Here is a 24,358-nt window from a genome sequence, read left to right on the forward strand (position 1 = left end):
GCCATTTTTCTCATATCTGTTTTCTTTTCTATATAATCCCACTGCTATTGTTCTTCTGGGCAGGAGTGTGATGAGGTGTAACCCTGAGCAAGAGAGCCAGGCTGACAAGAGTCCCTCGTGCAAACACAGTCCTGGTGGGACAGAGTTCCCAGTTCATGCTGGGCCTGTGTTACTGGCATGTAATGGCTTAGCTGTGCTAGTGAGGTAACAGACCCAGTTACTTAGTGCCTGAATCATACACAGAGGATTTGTTTACAACATGAACAACAAAGTCTTTGCTTGTCCTTTTAGTCAAAGAAAAGGCACTATGTAAATTGCATAATTTACCACTATTTAACTATATATCAGTTTTCACCTTCAAAGGCCATCCAAGTGGTTTATTTACCATAAATTTAACCTTGGACTAAAGCTGAGATGCTTAGATACCCAACTGATAGGTACCTTAGAAATGCTAAGGCAGAGATAAAGAGAGCACCATCAGATTGAGGGAAATGAGAAGAACTGTCTGGCCCCTTCACAAATACTGAGGGTACACAATGGGGATCTTTGTGCTCGGGCTGTAGGCGTGTTGTCAAGGTAAATGAGACCTGGCAGAGGGCCCTATTGTCTCCTTTCCCACAACTCATTAAGATTTACTTGTTTTATCATCAATGAGTATAATAACCAGAGCTCTGATTATGCCACAAAGACATGCCAATGATTCATGAGACAGAGATTGCATTAGTCATCAGAAGGGTCTTCTCAGAGGTGTCCTCCTGGTCTGGTAGGAGGCCGGAACAACATTTTGGAGTGGGCTGCTCAGCAGGGAACACTAGGCTGGTATTGCACACCTGTGTGAAGCTTTTTGTTCTTCATCCAGCCCTCACCCCCTTAAGTTTATCCACCAGTGACACCCTTCCCTAATGTGCAGCATCAACACCCCCACACAGAGGTGAGTTGCAATAGGGCTGGAGGCTACTTTACCTCGGAGTGTTTGCCAGCAAGGATTGCAGCACATAATGAATCAGCTGGATTATGCTTACCTTGAACAGGTCTGCCAAAAACTCTGACCTGATTTCCTCTCCCCCCACTCTCATTTCATTGTGAGGAGCCAAATGGGCTCTGGATGCAATACAGTGCCACTAGCTAAGCTGCCAACCCACAAAATTTTGCAATAATACACCTTTGTCTTTCAGTATCATCTCTTATCAAACAGTTCAGAGTTATTGTTACAGACCTCAGTACCTCAGTGCAGCAGATAAGTGCTGTTCCCCAAGCTACAGAAGGACCAAATGAGATACTGAAAGATGAACAAGATCTCGGAGTAACTCAGTAGTAAAAATAAGACCACGCTGGGCTGTTCTGCCACATGAGCTATTTATGAACATACACCCAGTAATTCCCAGGTGCAATATAGTACATGAGATCTCAACACTCTCATTCTCTGTGCTACTCCACAATTCACTTGTTAAGGAGGCAGTGAAAGATCTGTGATCTCCTTCATACAGTGGGGCTTGTTCCTCAGCAGATGGAGGTTCAATACAGCTGTCCCAGCACTTTCACCCTGAGCTCAGTTCCAGGGAACAGTTGCCACTGCCCATGTCAAGCCTTGACAGAACCCATTATAGATGTGAATTTAGAATACATGCTTGAACATATAACCTGTAATATTGGAATACTGCATTTAAACATTGCCCTGTCAGCAGAAGGGGAGTAGACCTGTGAAACCTTTACTCTGTTAGCCCGTGTTTGTGTTCCTGGTGGTTATTTTGCTGGATATAATGCTCGAAAAACAGAAAATGTACCATGCTTATTTCTCCTAGTTTCTAATTGAACTAATGGATACCTAATTATTGAAGAGTTAATTGCATAAATCATGTGTTGTAGGGCTTTGTCCTCATTCCTTCTGACATGGAAAACTGTGCAGCAGTGTCCTGTTTCATGTCTGTTTGGTTTTAATACACACGCAATCCATAACAACATTCATGTCCGAGACAGCAACATCAAAGGGGAGGAGAATGGAACAGAGTGAGAATTGGGAGGATTCTTAGTTCCCGGGGAGTTTTTTCCACTCTCTTGGACTCAACCACAAAGCCCAGCAGTTCAGGGTCTCTGCAGCCCTGCAGTCCCTGTCCCAGACAGGGGGAGCTGGGGCCAGCCCGTGGCACTGTGTGTGACACTGCCTGGCACAGCTCAGGGTGGTGTGGGGCAGGGCTCAGCCCATCCCACAGCCCTGGGATGGCTGCAATCACCCCCGGTTAATCCCTCCTCTTTAAACTCCGGGCAGTCCTTCACATGCCTGACCCCGGGGCTCAGAGCTGGCATTGCCCGAGGAGCACAGGGCCAACTGTGCAATCCTTAACCCCTGCTTGGGCACAGAAAGTCATTTTGTGACACCACTGCAGCATGGAGGAACTGTGGAAGTAACTCTTACAGATGGATTTTTATGAGACACGGGGAGGATATTTTTAAATGAAATTAGTGTAGGATTTTCTTTGGTGTTTCTTTATTCAGGGGAGATGTTTAATATGATGTACTGTGTACATCTAGCTCACACTTAGAAATAATATATGTGTTGTTAGATAAAAAACTACTATTTTTGAGGATTAACTGTGTCCCAAATATCTTTAAAATCATGTAAGTGTTCATAACTGAACTCTTTTCTTGAATAAGATAAATTGTTTATTTGCATATATTTGGATTTTTATAAACAAGTTAATTTTTGAGGCATAACTCTGCCAAAGAAAAAAACTGACAAAGAGCTTTTTTATAAGTGATTTTTACATCAATTATTTCACCAGAAGTGAAGTAACTCTCTGAAACAGCCACTTGCAGAATTTTTCTTCCTGGAAGCCAAGCACTGGACAGTTTCTTTGCAAGCATGTACTGCACTTGGGCCTTGTCAAAATGAATTCAGGAACTGAATGTGCATTTTTTTTATCCATACGAATCTCAGCAAGACAGTGCTTTTTGGAATAAATGTCACTCAAGACTATTTGTGGTAAAACCATAACATGACATTTTTTCTCCACATGCACTCTAAAGCTTTTGTATCTGTAAGACACTATCCACGTTTTTTTCAGTCAGTTGAAAAACATATTTGTAATAATATGCAAACTATAAGTAGGCAACACCTTACACAACACAGTCTACAGTGCACCAACCACCCCCCAGGATGTCCAAAAAGGGTCTATAAAACAGAGCCAGCTTGAGGAATGTTTGCAGGACAAATCAAGTGAAATTATAGGTAAGGATTCTGCTCAACACAGAAAAATTCGTCCTGTTTTTTTGTGGGAAGAGATGGCCTTTTGACCAAGAATTCTACCAAAAGTTTTAATTCTGGTGGAATATAACAATCAGTCTTAAATATCAGAGTTTTGGCACCTGTGTAGGTTTTCCATTTCATCTCCCAGGTCAGTTATATCTGTGCCTAATTCTCCCCACTGGAGGGTTAACGGGAGTGTGTTCCTGCCTATAGATCACTTTCAAAATATTTACCCCTGCTTAATTAGTGGTGTAATTGGCACTGGCCATCAAATCCATGGCTCTGAACAGATAACTCCTGCAGACCCTTGGGGCTGGCTGCCAGAGTATTCCTGATGGAATACACCATGGCTGGAGCTGTACCCATATGGGAATTCCTGAGCATCCCCTCATGAGCCTCAGATGCTTTGCAAACTTCAGACTGTTCAAATCAAAAAAAAAAAAAAAGAAGAGGACATTTCAGAGGGGAATGGGACCTGTTTGGCCAGGGACCTTCCAATCTGTTGACTCCTCCAGGTTTTGCAATCCCCGGGATGCACCGCGTGCTCTTCTCACTGTCGTCTTGTCCACCGACTGTGGATGTGAAAAACATGGAAGAGCTCTGCACTGAGTCACACTGCAATCTGCTTAGTCCATCAGGCTGGTATGCCAGGCTGGTTGAGTTCTTCTCTTGATAAGGGTAACAACAGAAAAATAGATAGCCAGAGAAATGAGGGATGGGGAGAGTCACAGCAAGTGTCGGGCTTGCAAATGCTGCGAGACATCTGGCCCAGATAACCTGGAGCAGGCCTGAGCTGGTGACAGTCTGGCCCAGGCCATCTCATCTATAGCCTGAATCACTGTGAACCCCAGCAAAGGTAACAGGGTTTCGTTTGACCCACACAAGTCATCTCTGTAAGTGGAGTGAGATAAACCACGTGGAAAGTGCTGTGAGGCAGCAAAGCCAGGCAGAGGAAGGTAGGGCGGGATGACAGAGACCCAGGTCACATCTGGGACCCTCTGCCACGTGTCTGGACATGGGTGTTAGTGCTGCAGCCTGGCAAACACTGTCCCTTCAGTTAGGCCATGGGCCTCAGATTTGTGCTTTTTATTCTCACTTTTTATTCTCTTTGTGGTTTTTTATTTGCGCTTTCCCGAAAACTACTGGGAAAATTCCAGCCACCTCTGGGAGCTGAGGAAGGTCCTAGTTGGCATAGTGAGACAGAAATCAATTGACTCTTTTAGAGTTGTACTCGATGATGCCAACAATGTAATTTGTTTTATTAGTCTGTATGGGCTTGATCTAACTCTTCCTAAAGTCAAGGAGTGAATGCAGAGCCTGTCCTGACAATCAACCTTATCACCATCAGGAGAGACGGGGCTCACAGCATTTTCTGTCTGCTGCCAAGAATTAATTGTGTTCAAGTTAATGCCTGAGTTAAGATTAAACTCTGCTTGATTGACAACTATTTCTATGGAAGGAAGCATAAACCATGAGCAGCTAACTCAGAAATTAGCCATTTTGTCTGGATCATCTTCTACAGATGGAAAAAAATAAAAACACTGGTGTATTGAAATGCAGCCCAGCATGTGCCAGGGCTGTGAGCAGGTGTCCCCTGCCCAGAGGAGCCATGGTTGGCACTGAGCAGCTGTTGGGACAGTCAGGAAAAAGGGTTCCTTTGGTGCCAGCCAAGGAATGGGCAGAGCAGGTTGGCAGGGGTAGGGAACACAGCTGGTGTAGACAGTGAGCCCTCTGGGAGAATGGGACAGGCTGGGACTGACTGGTCATAAAGGGGCAGAGCAGTTGGGGAAAAATTCAGACTAAAGTCATCAACATATCTGTGTGTAGGAACAAAGTCCCCAAGGGATAGAACAGAGCCTGGCTGGGGACAGATTAGGAGCCTGGAGAATGGGAAGGTGTAGCAGCAGTGGTTTAGGGGTAGACAGTGGCTGATGTGAGTCTTTACACACCGTGTCCAGTGAGGTTTCCCCACTGCCTTGTAGGTTCTGTGATGAGAATTGCTTTGCAGTTCAATAATAATCAGAACTTTAACATTATAGCCCTTAACAGTAAATTAGGTGGGTCCCTGTTTCCTATTCTTAGTATTTTCTTGGGTTTGTGCCAGGTCTAAGGTAGGTCAGATTAAGCATTCAAACGCTTCAGCAGCTCAATTCTTTGTGCCCAAATGGCCAGAGAACATTGGAACACAGAGCACTGGAGGGATTGGAAACAGCAGCACTTCCGAGAAATCTTTCCTTCATTGTAAATGCATTTTGTTGTGTTTTTTTTGTTTTGGTTTGTGTTTTGAGTTATGAATACAGATGCAGGGACAGTTCCTGGCTCAGAGCCTTTGGCTGGTACAAACTGGGCAGGGATTGCTCTCTTCTGCTCAGACACACAAAGGACCCGAAGTGCTCCTTGTCTTTGCTTTGTCTTGGAGCAGTTGTTGCAGATGCACAGGGCGTGTTGGTGCTGGGCCTTGGGGGTGAGTCTGTCCAGGAGCTGGACCAGCCTGCCTGACACCCTCCTGCTACCTGGGCTGGCTCTGTTGGAATAAGCAGGGATTTATTTTTTTCTTCTTCAGAGATCATTATTATTTACAAGTATTATCATTTCAATTCAAAGTGCAGCTTAGCAATTGGAACATTTCCACTTCTCCCTTGGCTCAGTATCTCATGGCATTTCTGATTAGACTGTCAGGAGGGAACAGAAGGGACCTCACAGGCAGGAAAAGGCATCAGTCTCGCTGAGAAGAGCGTTTACGACCCCCAGGTTGCCCAGTGCCTCGGAGCAGTCGGCTGAGCCAAGGCACAGCACAGGCACCTCCAGGCTCCTGAGCTGAGCACCGCCAGCCCCAGGTCAGTCCAGCGGTGCCTTTGGAACACGCCCGGGGGTGGTTGTCTCGGAGGGAGCCGGACGGAGCGGCTCCTGCTGCCTTTGTGCAGGTGGTACCGCTCCCTCCGGCTCAGGCGGAGGCAACAGCGCTCATCAGCCCAGTGACAGCAATCCCTGGCAGCGCCGGGAGCACTCCCGGGAGCCGGGAGCTGCTCCTCCACCAGGGACAGCGGGTTCGACGCTGCCTTCCGAGTGCTGGGTACCAGCTTTGAGCTGCAGCTGGTTGGAGACGCACAGCCCCGGTTAAATCCCAGTCCCTCCAGTCCCCTGCCTGGTGAGTGTGACTGCCAGACACGAATCTTCTCCCCAGCCGGGGAGGGCCGTGATGTATCTGCTGCTGCCTGGGCAGCTCCTTGTTGCCACATCCCGTTTTTCTTCACAGTGTTCAGCCACACTGGAAAGGAATTGAGAGGGGAAATTGCTGTGAAAGGGCTGTGCCTTCCCTGTCTCTCCTGAGGGATCCAGTTCAGAATGTCCAGCCTGTTTGAAGCCCGAGCTCTTCAGGCAAAGAACGTGTATTATCTAGTTTGTATTTTATGGCAGTATATGAATGTTTTGTTATAATAACAACAACAACAATAATAATTAGGGCTGTGAGAGCCCTGGAGGGCTGGAAAGGAACCAAGCCCTGCAGGTTCTCTCGGATGTTCAAGTTTGACAAGGTTGAACCATCCGGGTTTAACCCCCATGGCTGGTGCCCTCTCTCACCCTACTGGCTACCATTACCACCAGGAAGTCTGCTCCTGTCCTCCACATGTCAGCTGGGAACTGGGATACCCTGGGGCTTCTCAGGGAGGAACCCACAGTTACTGGGGAGGATGTGAGTGAAACTCACTGAAATGTCGTGAATGTGGGATGAGGGTCGTGAATCATCAGACCTGCAGCTGAGGCCAAGGCTGAGTGGGTCTGAGTGAGCCACGCTGTGATCTGGGATTGCAACACTGTCCTTTGTCCAGGGAGTGCTTGGAGACCTCTGGGTGAAAGTCCCCCTTCTGTGTCACTCTGAAAGCACTGTGAAGGCACTGAAGCTGACTGTGTTAGGCAGTGCTGTAGGTAATGGAAGATGTCCTCTTGCAGGACCTCAGCCCGTGTCTGTGTTTCCACCTGCTGTCTCGGTGACAGCAGGAGCTGGAACTGATACTGAAACATGAAAAAGAAAATTTTTTCAGATCTCCACACAGAAAACCTTTGTGGGCATGGAAGGTCAGATGTTGCTGATGCACCAAAGAGCAAGCACTGCTTGTGTTTAAGGGACTGTGCTGAACTGAGGCACCACGTGCATTTCCCAACGAGGCAGCCTGGCAACCCCTGTGTGGGACAGGGGTCCAGGCACTCCTGGGTTCTCCTGAGCACTAATCCCAGTTCCCACAGTGTTGCTTCAGCTAATCGCTGCCTCAGTTTTCCTCACTTGTAAAACGTGGGGGTAATAACTGTGCATACCTCAGAGAGGGCTGTGAGGATTCATTAATTAAACGATGTTCGGGAAGTGCTTTGAAGATGAAAAGCCCTATATAAGTGCTGGGTGTTACTAATGCTTAGTGAGTACCTGCACAGCCACAAGCAGGGTGTGCCTGCAGGAAGCAGAGCCATAGGCTGAGGCTTATGGCTAAGTGCCTTAAAAATAAATATGATCAGTAAATGCACTGGGGAGGTCAGCTTCCCTCTCCTCCCCATTGGGCTGAGCTCCCACCTCAAAGGAACTAGGGGTTTTCTTTGCCTCCTCCACTTCTGGAGAACCAAAAGAGGTTTGGGAGTGCTGAGGAGAGAGTTGTGCTTGGACTCATGGTGGTGATGCTGGGAGTTGAGACATCACAGGCAACCGGTTTGCTCAAAACCCAACAAGTGAAAAAAATCTACATGTTCAATGAGAAGTATTGTCCTAACAGGTACCAGAGGTCCAGGGGAGCGTGGGGGTAGGAGAACAGCAACTCTCACAGGTCCACTTTGCCAGAAGAATGTGTTTCCATGAGGGCTGCACACACAAGCAGTGTCCCTCTGAGGACAAGCAGGTGGCCAGCCCTGCCTGCAGTCCGTGACTCCCTGTGCAGTCATGCTAATGACATGCATACTTCAGGGAGAGGAGGCAAATCTGTACTTGCTGCTTCGTACGCATGTTGGAGTGAAAACACAGATGCTGATTTCCTCTTCTTCTCTGTGCCCCTGGAAAACCTAGTATTTAATATCCACCTGACTAAGCAGAAATAAGAGAAAAGGGATTTTTGATTAGGTTAATTGTTTTTAATGACAGCCTGCCACATTTGACAGATCCCGCTTGTGAAGCCTCAAGACAAGCAAACTTCTCTTTCAGATATACTGTGTGTGTTTCTGTATTTTGTAAGCTGTGCTGAAGTTTCATTTTCTGAATTGGGCAGGGAGGTCACTTCTTTCACAGTTCTCTCCAGGTGTCTCTGGGAATGACATACCTAAGCACTAATGTATGGCCTGGTGGAGGTGTTCAGGTGGAACTAATGGCAGAAACTGATAAGGTAAATGCTGCATTTACTAGCCTAAACTAGCCTTCATTATTGAAAATTGACAACTTAGGGCCAAACTTTGAACCAGACTCAAAGGTTCCTGTATAAGATTGAGGCAAAAGCTGGACATTCTTCTGAGAGAGATGTGTAAAGTGCTTCAAAAGCACATGGTAGTTATTGAATGATTTATAACACTAAAATTCACCAGATCAAGTATCATTGGCTCTTTATATTCTACAATTACACAAAAAAGAAGATGTAAATACCTGAGTCCTAACTGAGGCTGAGGCCAGAGGGTATCTATCACACAAGGAATTCTTACTGCTGGGCTGCTGAAGGGATCGACAGAAATGAGTAGATGTTACAAGGGGAGGACAGATGTCCTGGGTTTGAGAACAATCCCTGCTGCAGGGAGCAGCCAGTGATTAACAGGTTCTGTGCAGTCTGAAGGGAGTTTTATTTCATCCTTCCTGGAATGCACTCCTGGTTTGGCCCTTATCATAAAGCCTATCAGGCAGCTTGGGAACACACTGGAACACGCTGAGCACCAGGCTGGGACACAGGCTCACCACCACTGGCAGGCTGAGACTTTAAATCTTCGTGCCTCAGTTTACCCATTGATTAAGATGATAACCTTCCCAGAGTGTTGTGGTGATTAATTATTAATGTTAGTAAAGGGTTTTGAAGATGTAGCCATGCTACATGCTGGCTAAAGTTCTTAATTACCTCAGCCTCATGATGAAATCTTTATATTTACATAATGAACCAGTCACGGAAGAGGTACAGAGATGGTCTGTCCTGGTGAACAGATTCTTATAACTCAGTTATCTCAGGCATTGTCATTATCTAAATCAAACCCTTTTTTCCATGGGGAATCTGCTTTTGGAGTGAGCAGAGCCCACATGCTCCATGTGAGTCTCCTGGGATGGCAAACAGCCACAGTACCTTGGCTAATTTCAGTCCCTGCCCATGAAACTCACCTCACCCAGAACTTGTTTCAACTTCTCCAGCTGTTCTTGGCATGTGTTGAGATTTCATAAAGTTGATGCCATCAACTCCCACACATATGGCAAGAGAGAGTGAGAGAGAAAACCCACACACAGTAACTAATATATAGGGAGAAGAGGTATTTGCATGGGAGAGCACAAACATGAGGCTTTTCCAGCCGGCTCCGAAGGCTCCTGACTGCTAATGCCGAGATGCAAAGGGATATGCAGATCAGGGGGGTGACTCACAGAGTCCTTTCCAATGCATAACTCCAGGAAGACGCAGGATGCTTCCAGCAGGGCCACTCCATGAATTTCATGGTCAGCTGGGTGATTTTTGCTGCGGTCCACACCGTGGTGTGCAGCAGTGTCAGCGCTGGGCAGGGAGCACCTGCTGGGCTCACAACTGGAGCTGCTGTGGCAGCTGCTTTCTGAGGGACTGCTGCTTTCTCAGAGGTATTGAAGGTGACACATCTAGGCCCCTGCAGAAGATGGGAAGACTTTTCTCATGGTCCAGATTCAGAAATCAATCCCCCCTTTGAGTTACTTTTGTTAAGACATTATACCCGCGGTACAGAAGTTTTCTTTTGTAAGCAAGTGCATGATTTTTCAAACTTTCAATGATACTTGTTTTCAATCCATAATTCATTATCAAGTTGACAGCTAATTATTATTAATTTATAATCTCACCCTAGTTTCAATAGGAAAAATCTGGAAACTGCTGGCAAGGGAGGGTTTGAACACAAACACAGAGTGCAGGCAATAACACCCATTTCCATACTCACTTTTAGATCTGGGCAGATTTCCAGGGTAATCCACATTTGTCTCCTGGAGACAGGACTTCAGGAGAAGCATAGTTTTTTTCAGCACTGAGCAGTCACGCCAAACTTTTTGTTGGAGTTTGGTTTGCCTGTTATGAGGCAACAAGTTGAGGTGCTGGGATAAGGCAAGACTGGGAACAACACCAGGACTCAGTGCCACACACGGTTCCTTCCCAACAGGGATGAACCTCAAGTTCCTCTGCTCATCACCCTCCAAGTCACTGGGTGTGAGTGGACCCCGGACATGTGTGAGGCTCAGCAGCTCTGTGGGGATGAGGCTCTTGGCAATGTCCCCCCTGGCCAGTCTCTCACCAGCTGAGACCAGAATCACCTCTTGGAGCTCCTCAGGCTCCTGCACCTGCCGTGTGCAGCTCTGGGGGATCCAGCCCATCAGCTGCAGTCGCTTCATTAGTCACTAATGGGCTGCACACTTACAGAGCATTTACATTTATTTTATAGTGATTGAAAGACTGCAAAGACATTTTGCTAATTATCCCATTGCATACCCGGCGAGCCCTGCAAAAACTTGGCCACGTTGTGGGGTTTATTGGACACCAAGTATCAGGCCTTCCATTTCCTCTTCTATTTATATTCTCTGTTCTAATGGAAACTACAAATCTTTCCAGGTGACTTGTTTATTAAGTGAATTTAGAACAGTTAACATTTGCATTTATTAATTTTCTAGAAAAACTGGTATTACTAGTTACTAGGACTCTAACTGCTATCTCAGATTTCACTGGATACCAGCTGCAAATCTTGGTAATAAGACTTTGGTGATGATTAAGCCAGTGACGTGATTTTCAGTGGCGTGGAGCACCTGCAGCTGCCTCTGGCTTTGCAGTGACCTGTGAGGACTCAGCACCTCGGACAACACCTCCACAGCTCCTGGGCACAGCCAGAATAAATGCAAAAAATCTATAGGACCAGATTCTCCCACCTGGGTGCACAGGGAGTGACTGCTGGTGTAACCTGGGTGTGCTGTTGGTGTAACCTGCTCTGACTGCTGAGACCTGCGAGGGAATGGCACGGCTGAGTTATTCCCAGGAATTGCATGTTTAAGCAGAATCCGAGAGCCAAGTCCTAAACCTACTCATGTCCCAATGAACTGATGAACATGAACATGAACTGATTGTATTTTTAATATGAATGTTTGGGTTTCTGAGCTCAGGCACTGAATTCTGATATGCCCTTATCTGAAGAAGTATCTGTAGTACCTTCTCCCCAGGGTAGGACTCACGGATCCCTCTGTGCCCTGGAGTTTTGTTCTACATTTCCTTGATTGCATGATCAGAAATGCTCTTTCAGTAATTTCATCGCATTTCTTTTCAGTAATGACAGATCTTTTCTCTCTGCAAAACAAGCTTTAAATTCTTGATTTCTTTTACTGGGTCACTGTTAACTCTTCTATGCTCTACATAATAACACTGGAGATTTTTTGTAGATAGGCATTCTGCCAGTCTCCTTCATAAAAATGAATTACATCTGGAGCAGGTATGAACTTGGAACAATTCCTACCTCCCAGGTAAAACTACTCGTCTGATGCATGAGTGTACCATGAATCCTGCACAGACTGAAGAGGCTGGGAAGGAGAAAGGAAATTTTTCTAATCCATAGCTGAATTTCTTCTGGTGAAGGACATGTACAACCAACTGCAAGAAAACAAATGATTGTTCTGATTATTTTCCACTGTAGGAATAATTGGTAACATTGTTCTTCTTGGCAAAGATGAATAGTTGGAACCAGACTATTTCACAGAGACAAAATATCCACAGGGAGAGATTTTTGAGGCAGTCATAGGATGCACCCTACAGAGTGTGATTCTCATGACATTAAAGCGGCGCTAATGGCATTGCCATTAACTTCTAATGAAGAAAGAAATGGACCTGATAAACACAGCGTAAGTGTTCTATGGAAGGGGAAATAAAAATATCACATTTTAGGCAAGGTCTGGCTCTCATTGGAGCCAAAAGAGTTGAACTTACTGAACTTATCCAAAACAGGAAAAAGACTTTATGACTGTGGAGGACGAAGAAACACTGCTGTGAATCTGAGCTGCTGAATAACTCCACACCACAGAAGAGATCCCCAGAGTTTTGCAATAGTAACTGTTGTGTTACTTTGTGGAATTTTCTGATCCTTTGATAATGTTTCCTCCTTTTAACAGCAAAATCCACACTGCTTCTTGAAGGCTTTTAGAATATTTTTCCTTATGCTTTTATCCTAGAGAAGGCAGGACCACATTTGGTATTTAGGACAGGGAGCTGGCAATCTGGATTCTTTTCAGCTTTGTCACTAACCCCTGGTATGACTTTGATCTCCTCATTGTGCAGCACCACGAGGAGAAGCCATGGGGAGCCTCTCTGTGCCTCAGAAAGGGTCCTGTCTGTGCCCACCAAAGGCACTGGCTGTGCAATTCCCACCTCCTGCACTGGTTCTTTGCAGCCTGGTAAAACCTACTCCCACTTGCAGAGCCTCACGGAGCTGTGCTGAGGTTCTCAGGGTTACACAGATGTGGTGCTTTGACAGCCTGTGATCTCCCTGGAGCTGTACCACCACAGCCTTTGTTTCACTCACCTCTCCCCCTGGCCAAGCAAAGCAAGTGTTCCTCAGAAGCAATTAAAATTGAACATTTAGATACCAGACTGGGAGGAAGTAAACAACTAAAATGTAAAGTAAACAAAAGAAAAAAAAATTCAATTCTGGCTTAAATTTTGCAGCCAGAGGCCAGTGTTTTAAACTCTTTTCCCTAGAATCTTGAGGAATGCCCACACGTTCAGGCACTGGGATCCATTAGTCCAGTCTTGGACATACACTGTGCTCCATCCTTCTTTGGACAACTCTTTGAAGTTCTCCAAACTTTTCTTTCCCAGAAATTAGGTTTTATAATATAAATGGGTCTCTAATTGGCTTTTACCAAAGCCAGCAGCAATGGATATTTTACCAGTGGTTCCTCTGGGTTTCGACCTAATTGACCAGAAGGTGTGTGACCTCTCTAAACACACCTCTGGCCATTCCTGGGAACCAGGTGCCTTATTGTTTCTCCCTTCCTCCCAGCCAGCCCTCTGGCTACTGCTTCCCACCCACTCTGAGCTACTCCCTTTATTTCTCTATACAGTTATTAGTCTTACGCAGGACACTGGTTATAGGCAGATTCTATTAACTCATGACTTGTGGTGGTACCAGTTTCCTACAGAGACCTGTATATGCTGATCTATATGGATTATTGATTGGTAACAAGTTGCTCTGAGAGGACTTGTTTATGACAGCAGTAACTCCTCAGCTTCAACCTCTGTCCCAGTCACATAGGCTAAAACCTTCAAACCTTCAAAGACCCATCATTTTTAATGTCTGCCTTGAAATGAGTCACTGAGCACCTCGAGGTTCAATTGGCCCTATTTGGTTTGGGAGCTTGTCCTGATGTGTGGCAGCTGTCCTTGAGTACCTCGAGATTCCCCTGTCTGCTTGGCTTTGGGGTACTTGCTCTGGGGGATGTACACACTGGAAACAACAAGCTAAATAAAAACATGGGCTTTTTGTCGATGCCTTCAACTTTAAAATGGGACTTTCAGTTTCTAAAGGCTGGCAGGGAGTTCGTTTTGAGTCAGTCTTTGTGTGGTCATTTTCATTCTGGAATGAGACTGTTCTTGCACAGAATTACACTAAAATGTGTTGTCAAGAGACATTGTCTTTTGTTTCCATGAGTTTGCAAATATCCCCAAACAAGTTTGATGTAAGCCAGAACGTCCCGGCTTTTATCCCACCGAATAAAAGCTTCTCCCTGAACACCACAAGCCCTCGTCTGACTGGGAGCTCCTGGAGCTGCTGGAACGGAGCACATTCCTGACCTGACAGTGCCAGGCTCCTTGCCATGGCCCACACGAGGTAGTTTACAGCTGCTTCAGGGGGTCTCCCTGTAATACTGCCACAACAACATGTTTGGATGAGACTTTAATGAACTTTCTAAGCTGCCTGAATTCCTCTGATGAAGGGCATTGTATGTGTGCAGTTTGTTTGTATTGTTGCCTAATTATGAACAGCACTTAAGACTTCACACCTACAATTTGTATTCACAGTTTGTAAAATTCCCTTGCCTGGAGTTCTCTACTACTGCTGCCAACAAGGTGTAGAGCAAATTTGATTCTTTCCCTAAGTGCCCCAGAACAAAGCACTGCATCATTCTCACGTCTCCAGCTGACAGCACAAGGGCCCAGAGCTGGAGGAGATGACTCGAAGCCACTGTGTCTGACATGTCCCTTCACAGGGGTTGAACACACCTTAGCACAGAGAATGGACATGACAGTGCCCAGCATCCAGCACGTCCCACCCAGCCTGACCTGCACATCCCCAGCCCACGAGGGAGCTCTGCCACAGCTGGGGACTCCCACTGGCTGCAACACTGCAGGGAGATGATTTGATACAGAAAATTGTTCATGTGGGGACACTCTTGTGTTTACTCAAGGCTGTAGTCCCCAGGTACCATCAATTCTCAGTGACCTTCCCAGGAACTGGCACTGTTTAGGGCTTCATCATGTCCCATGCCTCAGTCCTAATGCATCTACCTATGTCAGTAAGGTCCATATATTCCCTTTAAGTGATTTGTGGAGTGGGTAACACATCAATTACATTTATACACCTCTAATCTACAATTTAGTTGTACTTTAAAACCATTGCTTTGAAAACAATTCTCCTGGTGAAGAATAAAGCCAGTGCTACTTTTTTCTGAATTTTTTTCCTGGTGCTGCCAGGTTGGGTCACGTTGGGCAACCCGTGTGCAAGGAGGGAGCAGCAGGAAGGAGCAGTCAGTCCAGCTGGGTGATGGCACTGTTTGGGAGAGCTCCCCAGCACTGGGTGACACAGCAGCCAGAACATGCAGTTACTCATGGAAGTAGTTACCTGGGAGCCAGAGGGACTGACCAGGGGCTCTGTATTATTAATTTCATTGCTGATTCTGTACATTATGAATCAGAGTCAGAGGCAAACCAGAACAAGGTGACATTGTTTGCACAAACAGAACAGCAACATCCTTCATGGATGCATCTCTTGAAAAATGCTCATTTTCTGACTCTGCTGGGGAGTTTTGCAACAGTATATAGGGAATATATTCAAATGGGAGAGTCTCCAAATGGTGACTGTAACATCAGTACAAAGCATTGTTAATAAATTAATTGACTTTGGTCAGCTAGAAAAATAAACCTAGGCTCATATTGTTTGAGTGAAACTCAATTCAGGACAGGCAACATCAAGAACACAACTAGTATAAAAACTTCCACACAATAAATCAAAGAAGAAGAAAAGTACAAGGCTATTAATGCTCTACTATAACATTCCTCACGGCCTCTCTGCAGTGTGGAGAACTGCAAGCCAACATTTTTCAACTGTCCTAAAGAATGTGAAATGTAAATGTTTAGAAGAATGTTTTTGTGCCAAGCTGAGAGTGATCATAAACATCGGCTCGTAATAGAAACATTTTAAAAAGATGCTCTCCTTGCTGCCAGCTTTTGAGAGCAACACCATGTAAATTAGATGGGAGCCTCCTTGGATTCTTGACACTCCACTGCTGCCTCTTATTTGCCAAAAAATTGTTGGATTGATGTTATGTTTGAACTTAAAGTATGAACTGCAACTGTATTAAATATGCTGCTTAAATGTTGTGTGGATAAACAATAAATCACCTGCCTGGGATTCACTCTGGGGACAGGCCTAAAGGAAACCTTGAAGGAAAAGAACCACTGCTTTGATTATGACACTGTATTTCTGTGGCAGCACAAATGTGCCTGGTATTTTCCTGCAAGTGGAGTTTCTGGGTTCGTGGAGATGTAACTTTGCCATAGCTCATAACACACTCAAAGCAAAGCGTGACTGACTCCTGAGTGTCCCCACCCCACCCTCCTGCTGGGAGCTCTGTGCACACCTGGACACCTGAACCCCTGCTTCTGACAGCACATTGCTTCTCCACAGTGACATCCTCCGTTATTTATCATCAGATAATCTTGGCCAAAATGTTCAGATCTAGGAAAATCGAAATGCTTTGGGAACTATGACCAGTTTCAGCTGATGGGTTTGGTTATATCACCCTGAAATTCCAAACAAGTCTAGCAGTTTCTAAGTGAAACATTTTAGGTTTGGGATTCAGTTTCCATTTTAGTTTAGTGCTTAATTATATTTTAGAAACACTTAAAGCAAAATTAAATATGGGAATCAAAGCATTTCCTTATGAACCAAAACATCTCTTTTGTCACTGCTGCTGGTGAATCCAATTGTTAGGAGACAGAGCCATCTCTGATCACAACCCAAACCATCTCCTTGTCTAATCAGTGCTCATATTCTTCAGCCTCCCTCATTTTGGCCCATGACAGCAGATGGTTATTGATGACATGATGGTTAGAGATGACATGGTTATTAGGGGATCATGGCTATGTATCTTTGCAGCTTTTATTTTGATAAAGGCTTTGAAATAACTTTGGAAAACTGTTCTTAGATAAACTCTCCAGGTTTTATGTATAGCCTGCCACTTGTTTGGAAGAGGATTTTGAAAGGCAGAGAGAGCAGCTGTAGGTACCAACCCCAGGGATGCAGGTATGCAAAGAAGGACCACAAAGTCAGTGATGTTTTGGAAATCACACTGCTGAAATAGCAGTGCAGCCAAGTGCAATCATGGGATTTCATTTTCCAGAACAGTAATACATTTTTGGTTCATTCTTTTCTTCGTTTTTTTTTTTTTCCTGGATTTGTGCTTTGGGACGATCACATGCTACATTTACAGACTACTTCTGCAAGTGTGGCAGCCAGGACAGTCCAGGTGCCCTGTTCTCCTCTCTAACCTCATCTGAACCTGACTGGAAAGCTTTTGGGGAAAAGCCAGGAGAAAACACACTGTCACTATAAGCAGGAGATGTTCTGAATGGATGAAGGAGACAGTGTTTGAACTCATTTCCCCCTTTTCTGTTTTGGTAGCTACAGGAACAAATATGATCTTTAGATGGAGTTAACAACTGTTACCTGTGTCAAAGAAACAGAGAACAAGAAGGAGCACGAGTGTTCTTGTGACTTTGCAAGTCAAGCCTCACGGCATGGAAAGGTGGGAAAGGACACAACAGCAGAGAGTAAGAGGATGTGAGCTGTGCTCATGATGAAATCACTGGGAATTTTGCCATGAAAGCAGAACTGAGTCGTTCTTTCAGGTATGGAAAATACTGTGAATGACAAACCCAGAGCTCCCATCAAGAGGTTAAGACAGGAAACTGTTTTCTTCCAGGGATGAGCCAAGAAGCTGCAAAAGCTGAGTCCCTAAACTTGTGTATTCTAGCCAAGCCTTGACAGGAGTCTTGCTTCCAGCATCCCTTGAGGGTGTCTTTTAAGTCCCATTAATATCTATCATAGTTCTCCCACAGCTTCCTTGAGTTCTAGTGGCCTTCCCTCTGTTTTCCATCTGTTCAAGGACTGCACAGTGATCTGAACTACACAGGAATCAGAGGATGTCTTTGCATTGTCTTTAGTAGCCTTTGAGTCAGAGCAGGGAGGTCACAGTTCTTGGGTTTATGGTTTGTTTTGCAGATAAATCAGGACATTTTGCTATTGCTTTGGTTTGAGCCCTGGAAATGACAGAAGCAGCAAATACATAAAACAAGGTTCGTGCCAATAGGACAACCAAAAGAGTTTTTATGTATCATCCCAATACAAACAGGATCTTGGTGGCAGAACTAGGAATGAAGGCTGAGTCCTGACTTCTCTCCTTGTGCTTTCACCATTCAATCATGCAAACTCCCCCAAATTATCATAAAATTGTGCAAAGCGTAACATCCAGCAGAGACCAGCTCTGCCTGGCTCCTATGAGCCTGCCAAGGCTGTTGGGATAGTGAGGGAAGAGACACACAATTCATTTTAAGAAGGTTTTTTTTCCCCCTGCTTTGTGGTGGTTTGTGAAATGCCGGGAAGGAACAGTACAATGAACAGAAAATGTTCCAAGGAAACCAGCCTTCTCCATGGCATTGCCCAACAAGCACCCAGTGTACCAACCACGGAGCTTTGCATGGGAGTGTGGGACACACATGGGACTGGGATTGCTGCTGGCATGAGGCCTCTCCTCCCTTCTGAATTCCCAGAGCAGAGAAAGGGCAGAGTACCAGAGCCTCTCCGTGCCTGGCTGAGGCTCTCCCTCACCTCAACACAAATGCAGGTGCAAAGTTATTGAGTCCATAATTTTTTTGCATAATTTAGAGCCATAAAATGGAAGCTGCCTTTGAGCATTTGGCTCTTCCTCCCTTGCAAGTTAGGGCCAGATGCAAAAGAGTACTTAAGCACCTACAACTCCATAGGTTCCTCCCTGCTCAGGATAACATTTCTTCCAGTACCAGCAGCTTTATGTCTGGACATGCCCAGAACTGCTGTGATCTGAGCAGCTTAGTGCACAGTTCCCACCTAAAACCCACTGGGATCCCAAAAGAAGTAAAGGAGCATCAATTTTCTCAGTCCAACCAATTCAGATGGAATATTACCAGCCTAATACACACCAGCAGGGCAAGTCCCCTCACGTGATACAGTCGTAGCCACCTTCTTCTACCCTTGAGCAGGCAGGAGAGGTGCAGCCTGGCCAGAGGGTTTGGTTTGCACTGAAGAGCTGAGCAGAGTGAGAGTCGTCCTCGGCCGTTCTGTGTAAGGTCCAGGCTGCTGGGGTTGTCCAGGGGAATGAGCATTCCCTCCAGGACTGAGATTGGGAATCTGAAAGTTTCCAACACAAAGAAGAAACGAAAACTCAAACCCCTTTCAAGGAAAACATAAGTGTAGTGAATTAAAACAAAAACAAAAAAACCCCAACCGACCAAAAAAACACACCACCAAAAAACTGAAGAAACCACAGTTATTTTGCTGGCTAATATCATAAAGACATGATGGTACTTGCAGCTTCCTGCTTGGACCTGGCTTGCTCCAAAGTTATTTTGTGTGTTAATCCTGTGGTTTAGATGATGAAGATTAGGTCTGAGTGAGCTGCTTCAGATAAAAGGGGAAATGGCAGCAACCAAACCTTCACCCAAACTCCAACCTAAACTTTTCTAAGCTTTGAATAAAATAAAGAAGTATTAACTTTTCTTTATTATTCCTTTGTTTTGCAATTAAGATTTTATTTGAAGGTACTATTATTCATCAACTGCAGCTATTAATTCAAAGCTTTGGAAGTCCCAGTGTTGTGAGAAGGAGAACTGTTATCCCTGCAAATACAAAAGTACACATTGCAGGTTCACAAAAGTACATTTCTGCCCCTTCTCCTGAACTTGGTTTTTTAATGAAACTGGGTTTTTTTTAATCTGTGTTACTTCTTCCAGTGTAACTGCCACCACACCATACAAGTTTCTGCCCAGTTTTGGTTTCTGTGCATCTTGACCTGGAATGTTCAGTTACAGATTCCCTGATAAAGATTCCAGTCAACAGCCAGTGATTTGGCCAATGTTCCTCAAAAAACAGGAATATAAAATCGTGTTCCAAAACCTAAACGGAAATGTGTGAGTGGTTGATTCTCACAAAAAAATCCCCAAACCCGAAACCAAACAAACAGGAGCTGCCTGCTGCCTGGCAATTTTGAAAATTGAAATTAAAACTATGTTCTTTAGCACTTTACTACGTAATACTTTTAGGTGCCTATTTTTAAATGGTTGCCTCAGCCAGTGGCATTCTTTTGTGCTTGATTAGCACATATTTGGCATGCAGAGCTCCAGGGAAAAACACACTTACTCCATTTATTCCCAAGCTGGACAACTCTTTGCAGATGTCAAATCCACGCATAACAAAGCCAGTGTTTGCTCATGCAGACTTGGGCATATTAGTACAGTTCTTGTAGCTACTGGCCTCGTCCTGCACTGCCCTTCAGCCACGGGCTGAGAGCTGGAGGTTCCAGATGTGCTTGGCAGCACTGTACAGACAACCCTGTGGACTTGCTGTGAGCCCATGGCTCTGACTGCACAGTGGGGAACTGGGCTGTAGGAATGTTGTACATGGACATTTTTGTTCAGAGAAATGTTTGCTCTGTTACAGTCCATTATAGCACACATAGGGGCAGGAAAACCACCTGGATATATCCCATAATGGAGCAGCTGTGGGGGCCAGGTCACTGTAACATCAGGCATTTCACAAGGCAGCTGGACCCTGAGCCTTCCAACGTGCAGGCACATCAACGAGATGCTCAAATTAGGAGTCTGGCTTCTTCATTGCAGTCACTGGACAGACTCAGGTGCCTTCAAAAAGAGATTGAGCTCCCCAAATGTTAAGGAAACACAGATTCTAACAGCTCAGTAGATTAATCCAAGCCTTTCAGCCTTAGAGCCCAGGATGGATATGCCAAAGTGTCACAGGAGGATACAAGACTGTGGGAAGGACTCTGCTGCTCACACCTGCAATTACTGACTTCGGGTGGGCACCAAGGAGCTGCTTCTCGTGCCAGCTGCTGTTTGTGCAGTGGTTTAGGCCCAGCTTCAACCAGGACATATTAAAAATGGAATGAACCAGCTCTGGAGAGGGACTTCCACCAGTATAACCTAGAGAGGCTTGGATTAACATTTGAACTTTCTGAATGCTTATTCTAATTCAACCACAGAATCTTCTGAGAGTTCAGCCATCGCTAATTAAGACATGCAACGATTTATCTGTGGTTCATCTGTGCATTTGGCAGCTTTTGCTTTAGTAGGACTGAGTGCTGCAAAGTATCTGTGCTGGGAAATGCCCCTCAGAGGAACACAGGGACCAACCAACTCCACACTTTTAGGTTGACTCTCGTGCCCTTTCTACAGCTGGGAATACTGCCGTGGCTCGGATTTAGGGTGAAAACAAACAACCCACTTCAAAAATAAACTGCCCTAGGAAGTGTCTTTGAAAATTTTTTAATGTCAAATTACAAAAACATAACGTGTGAATGTAAATCATTTCCCCTGCAATAAATGCAGTACAAACATCCCAGTGTTTTCCTAATACCTGAGAGCTGGAATATAAAAGTGGCAATAAACAATAGTGAATCAGAGAGGTCTGTTTTATTCCCCTTCCTCCTCCATCTCCCCCAGTGTAATTTAATAAATATTAATGAAAAAGAGCACCAATAACAATTATATTTATTTTTCTCCTTTTATTTTCTGATCATGCTTAATTTAAAAGTGTTTGGGGGTTACGTTTAGTCATATATATGGTTGTTTGAGCCTTTTATTAGCCATGATTCATTCTACATATCAGCATAAAGTGGTGCTCATGCCTCCAGTCTGTGTCTGCTCCATGATGCTCAGTTATCTGCCTGCCCCAAGCTATTGGTAGGGCTGGATTTGCATGTACACTGTTCTCCTATGGCAATAGTATGCCAGGAATGGCCGGGCTGGTATTACCTGGCCAGGTGAGGTTCCATTCAAATAATGCACATGCCACCAAAACAATTCAGATCAAAGGTCTGCCTTTCAACAGAATTAAAATGTAAGGACTTCTAAAGCAATTTTAGCAGTTGGCTTTACAAATGAACTTATGTCAGCTGCTCTGTATGATGACTGCCTAAATTACTTCCATATCTAATCTTATCTCACTATCTGTCTGTCTGTTTTTCAGCATTTCAGTGCCCATCACCATATTATCCAGGCGCCACCGTAAGATTAAGAAGCTCTGCAGTGACATTCTCAACGTGGTCTGTTCAAAGGTCATTAGCAGAACCTTTCACACTGGAAAAGACTGGAGGAGAGTACGGAAGTGAGACCATCAAGGAGAGGAAAGGGAGCAGGAGGCAGCAGGCTGGTGGAGCCATTTTGGTTGTGCTCACACCGTGTGCTTTGCTGGGCTGAGCCGGAGCCCAGGGACCTCGGGGCAGCTCCTCTGTGCTGCTGCAGGGCTGGTTGGACACTCCTGTCACCTCATGGCCTCAAGATTGCTGTCCCTGTGCCATTGCCATGCTGGGGCTTTATGACTTCTGTATCTTCCAGCCTCAGAGCAGGATATTCCTCTCACAAACCCCAAGCAGAGAGCAAACCCCACAACTCGGGAACCACCTTCTCCAAGTGAATATATTAGTTAAAGTTTCGTTTTTCTCATTGTGTGCAAATCCTCCCAACTCTTTGTGTTTGAAGAAGCCAAAAGGGGTGTTTTGCCATGTACACAAAGCTACACAGGACCCACAGAATCATGAGAGGTGATTTTACCCCAGGGACCCTGTCCTGCTCCCCCTGAAGCTGCCATGTCTCCAAGGACAGCCTGGGAACTCGTGTTCCAGAGAGGTGGCACTGCCTGGACCCTGCTGCTCCCGTTTCAAGCAGAGCACTGGTAAGTGAAAGATTTGCCAAAGCTGTTTTTTCAGGGCTGCAATTAGGGAGCCTGGCTCAGTCCTGAGGAGGCCAATGACACCGAGCTGACGTGTCGCTCAAACAAACCCTGAGGTCCTTTGTGCCCCTTTTGGTACAAGAACAGCAGGGGATTTACGCTGGGGGATAAATAGGTGGTTCCAAAGTGAGAAGGAAAGAGCCAAAGTTGGAAGCTAACCACAAAACGTGGGTGTAAACGATTACCAAAGGCTTCCAGTAACTCTGCTATCATCAGAGACTGGCTTTATGGGTATGGCCTCAAGAAGTTTCCCTCCACTTAATTAAAGAGGCAGATAAGTATCTAGGTGGAGTGTGCAGATAGGTTCTAAATGAGTTATCCACTAAGGCTGGTTCACTGCACCTATTGTTAAAGCCAGAATATAATATCAGATTAATGCATTATATTTGCCTATTATAGCACTATGTCATCATTATATGACATGTTATAATTAAAGCCCTGCATTAGGAACAAAACTATTTGGCTTGGGATAAGTTGCCTTTATGACTTCTGTGGTTATGATTTCCTCCTTTTCTTAACCCCTTAAAACTGCATAATATAGCTATTTGTAACTGTATAAAGAAAGTTTCTAGTTTCAGATCCTAATCTCAGGTAATTCAATGTAAATAAAGTCAAAATCTGGCACATGGTCTTTTCCTAAGTCAGAATATTTCCTAATGGGGGGAAATCCACATTGTTTGGGTTGACAGAGCCTCAAGGATGGGCAGTAAAGGAGATCATGCCTGGCTTGGCATCCCTCTCAGCTGTCCCCCAGCTGTCCCCACCAGCTCCTGGTTTTGCACAGTTCCCCAGTACTCCTCAGGAGAGGAAGCCCCTCAACAAACTCTCACTCCTCTTTTCCTTCCTGCAACTACACGAGTAAAAATTGGTTTTGAGACCAGCTTCTGGACGCAGCTCTCGGGAAACCACGCTCCCAAATGCAAACCTGCCCATGGGTGTGGGATCTCCTGCCTCACTCAGAGATACGACTGAGATTACACTTTGGGTAACTGACTATGCTAATGCGGTTAATTAGTGATTTGCATATGCACGCTTTTAAATTTCAGGAGCTGGTGATTCATGCAGTGAAGTGCCAACCTCAGCCTTGCTGGCAGATTCAGACAGAGCGTGCCAGCAGTACCCCCTCTCCTCTTGCACAGAGCGAGTGTTGTCACCAGGCAAGGTGTAATTTCCCCAAAATAGCCAGGCTGTGCCTGTTGCAGAGACAAACCTTGTAGGGCAATGAATCTTCCTGCTCTTGTTTGGGGGCAGCATTCATCATCTAATATTTTGCAATGCTCTTATATAAATCTAATTGAAGTCTTTTATGTTCCTGACTGAAGTGTGCACTTGTTTGGTTTGGAGGTGACCACCTTAATGAGGGTAATGACGAGGGGACTGCTGCCAGTAGCCGGGGGTGACATCCCACTGTCACAGTCAGTCCCTTGGGGAGAGTTTATTCTGTTGCTGCAATGCTGGTAACTCAGTAATTTTCTTCCTGATTTGCAATGACCTTTCCCCTGGACTTAGAGAGAGCTGAGGATTTGGCCTTGGAAATTGGCTTGTGCACCAGGAACTATTTGGTCATTTCTGTTTCACTTGGATGTTGAAAATGTGCATTCTCTTCCCGGGGCAATTTCTGCCGTG

General features: G+C 45.2%; 1 long non-coding RNA gene across 3 annotated transcripts in view; it reads left to right on the forward strand.

The window, feature by feature from the left end:
* LOC113974310 overlaps positions 1 to 22,669 on the forward strand; it is a 122,660-nt gene extending 99,991 nt beyond the window's left edge. For all 3 annotated transcript variants that reach the window (XR_003536519.1, XR_003536518.1, XR_003536521.1), the window contains exon 4: positions 21,971 to 22,669. This is a non-coding gene — a long non-coding RNA (uncharacterized LOC113974310). The remainder of the gene's footprint in view (positions 1 to 21,970) is intronic.
* Positions 22,670 to 24,358: the final 1,689 nt, after the last annotated feature.

This window comes from Neopelma chrysocephalum, unplaced genomic scaffold, assembly GCF_003984885.1.
Source record: "Neopelma chrysocephalum unplaced genomic scaffold, ASM398488v2 Primary Assembly neopelma1_119, whole genome shotgun sequence".
Taxonomy (NCBI): Eukaryota; Metazoa; Chordata; class Aves; order Passeriformes; family Pipridae; genus Neopelma; species Neopelma chrysocephalum.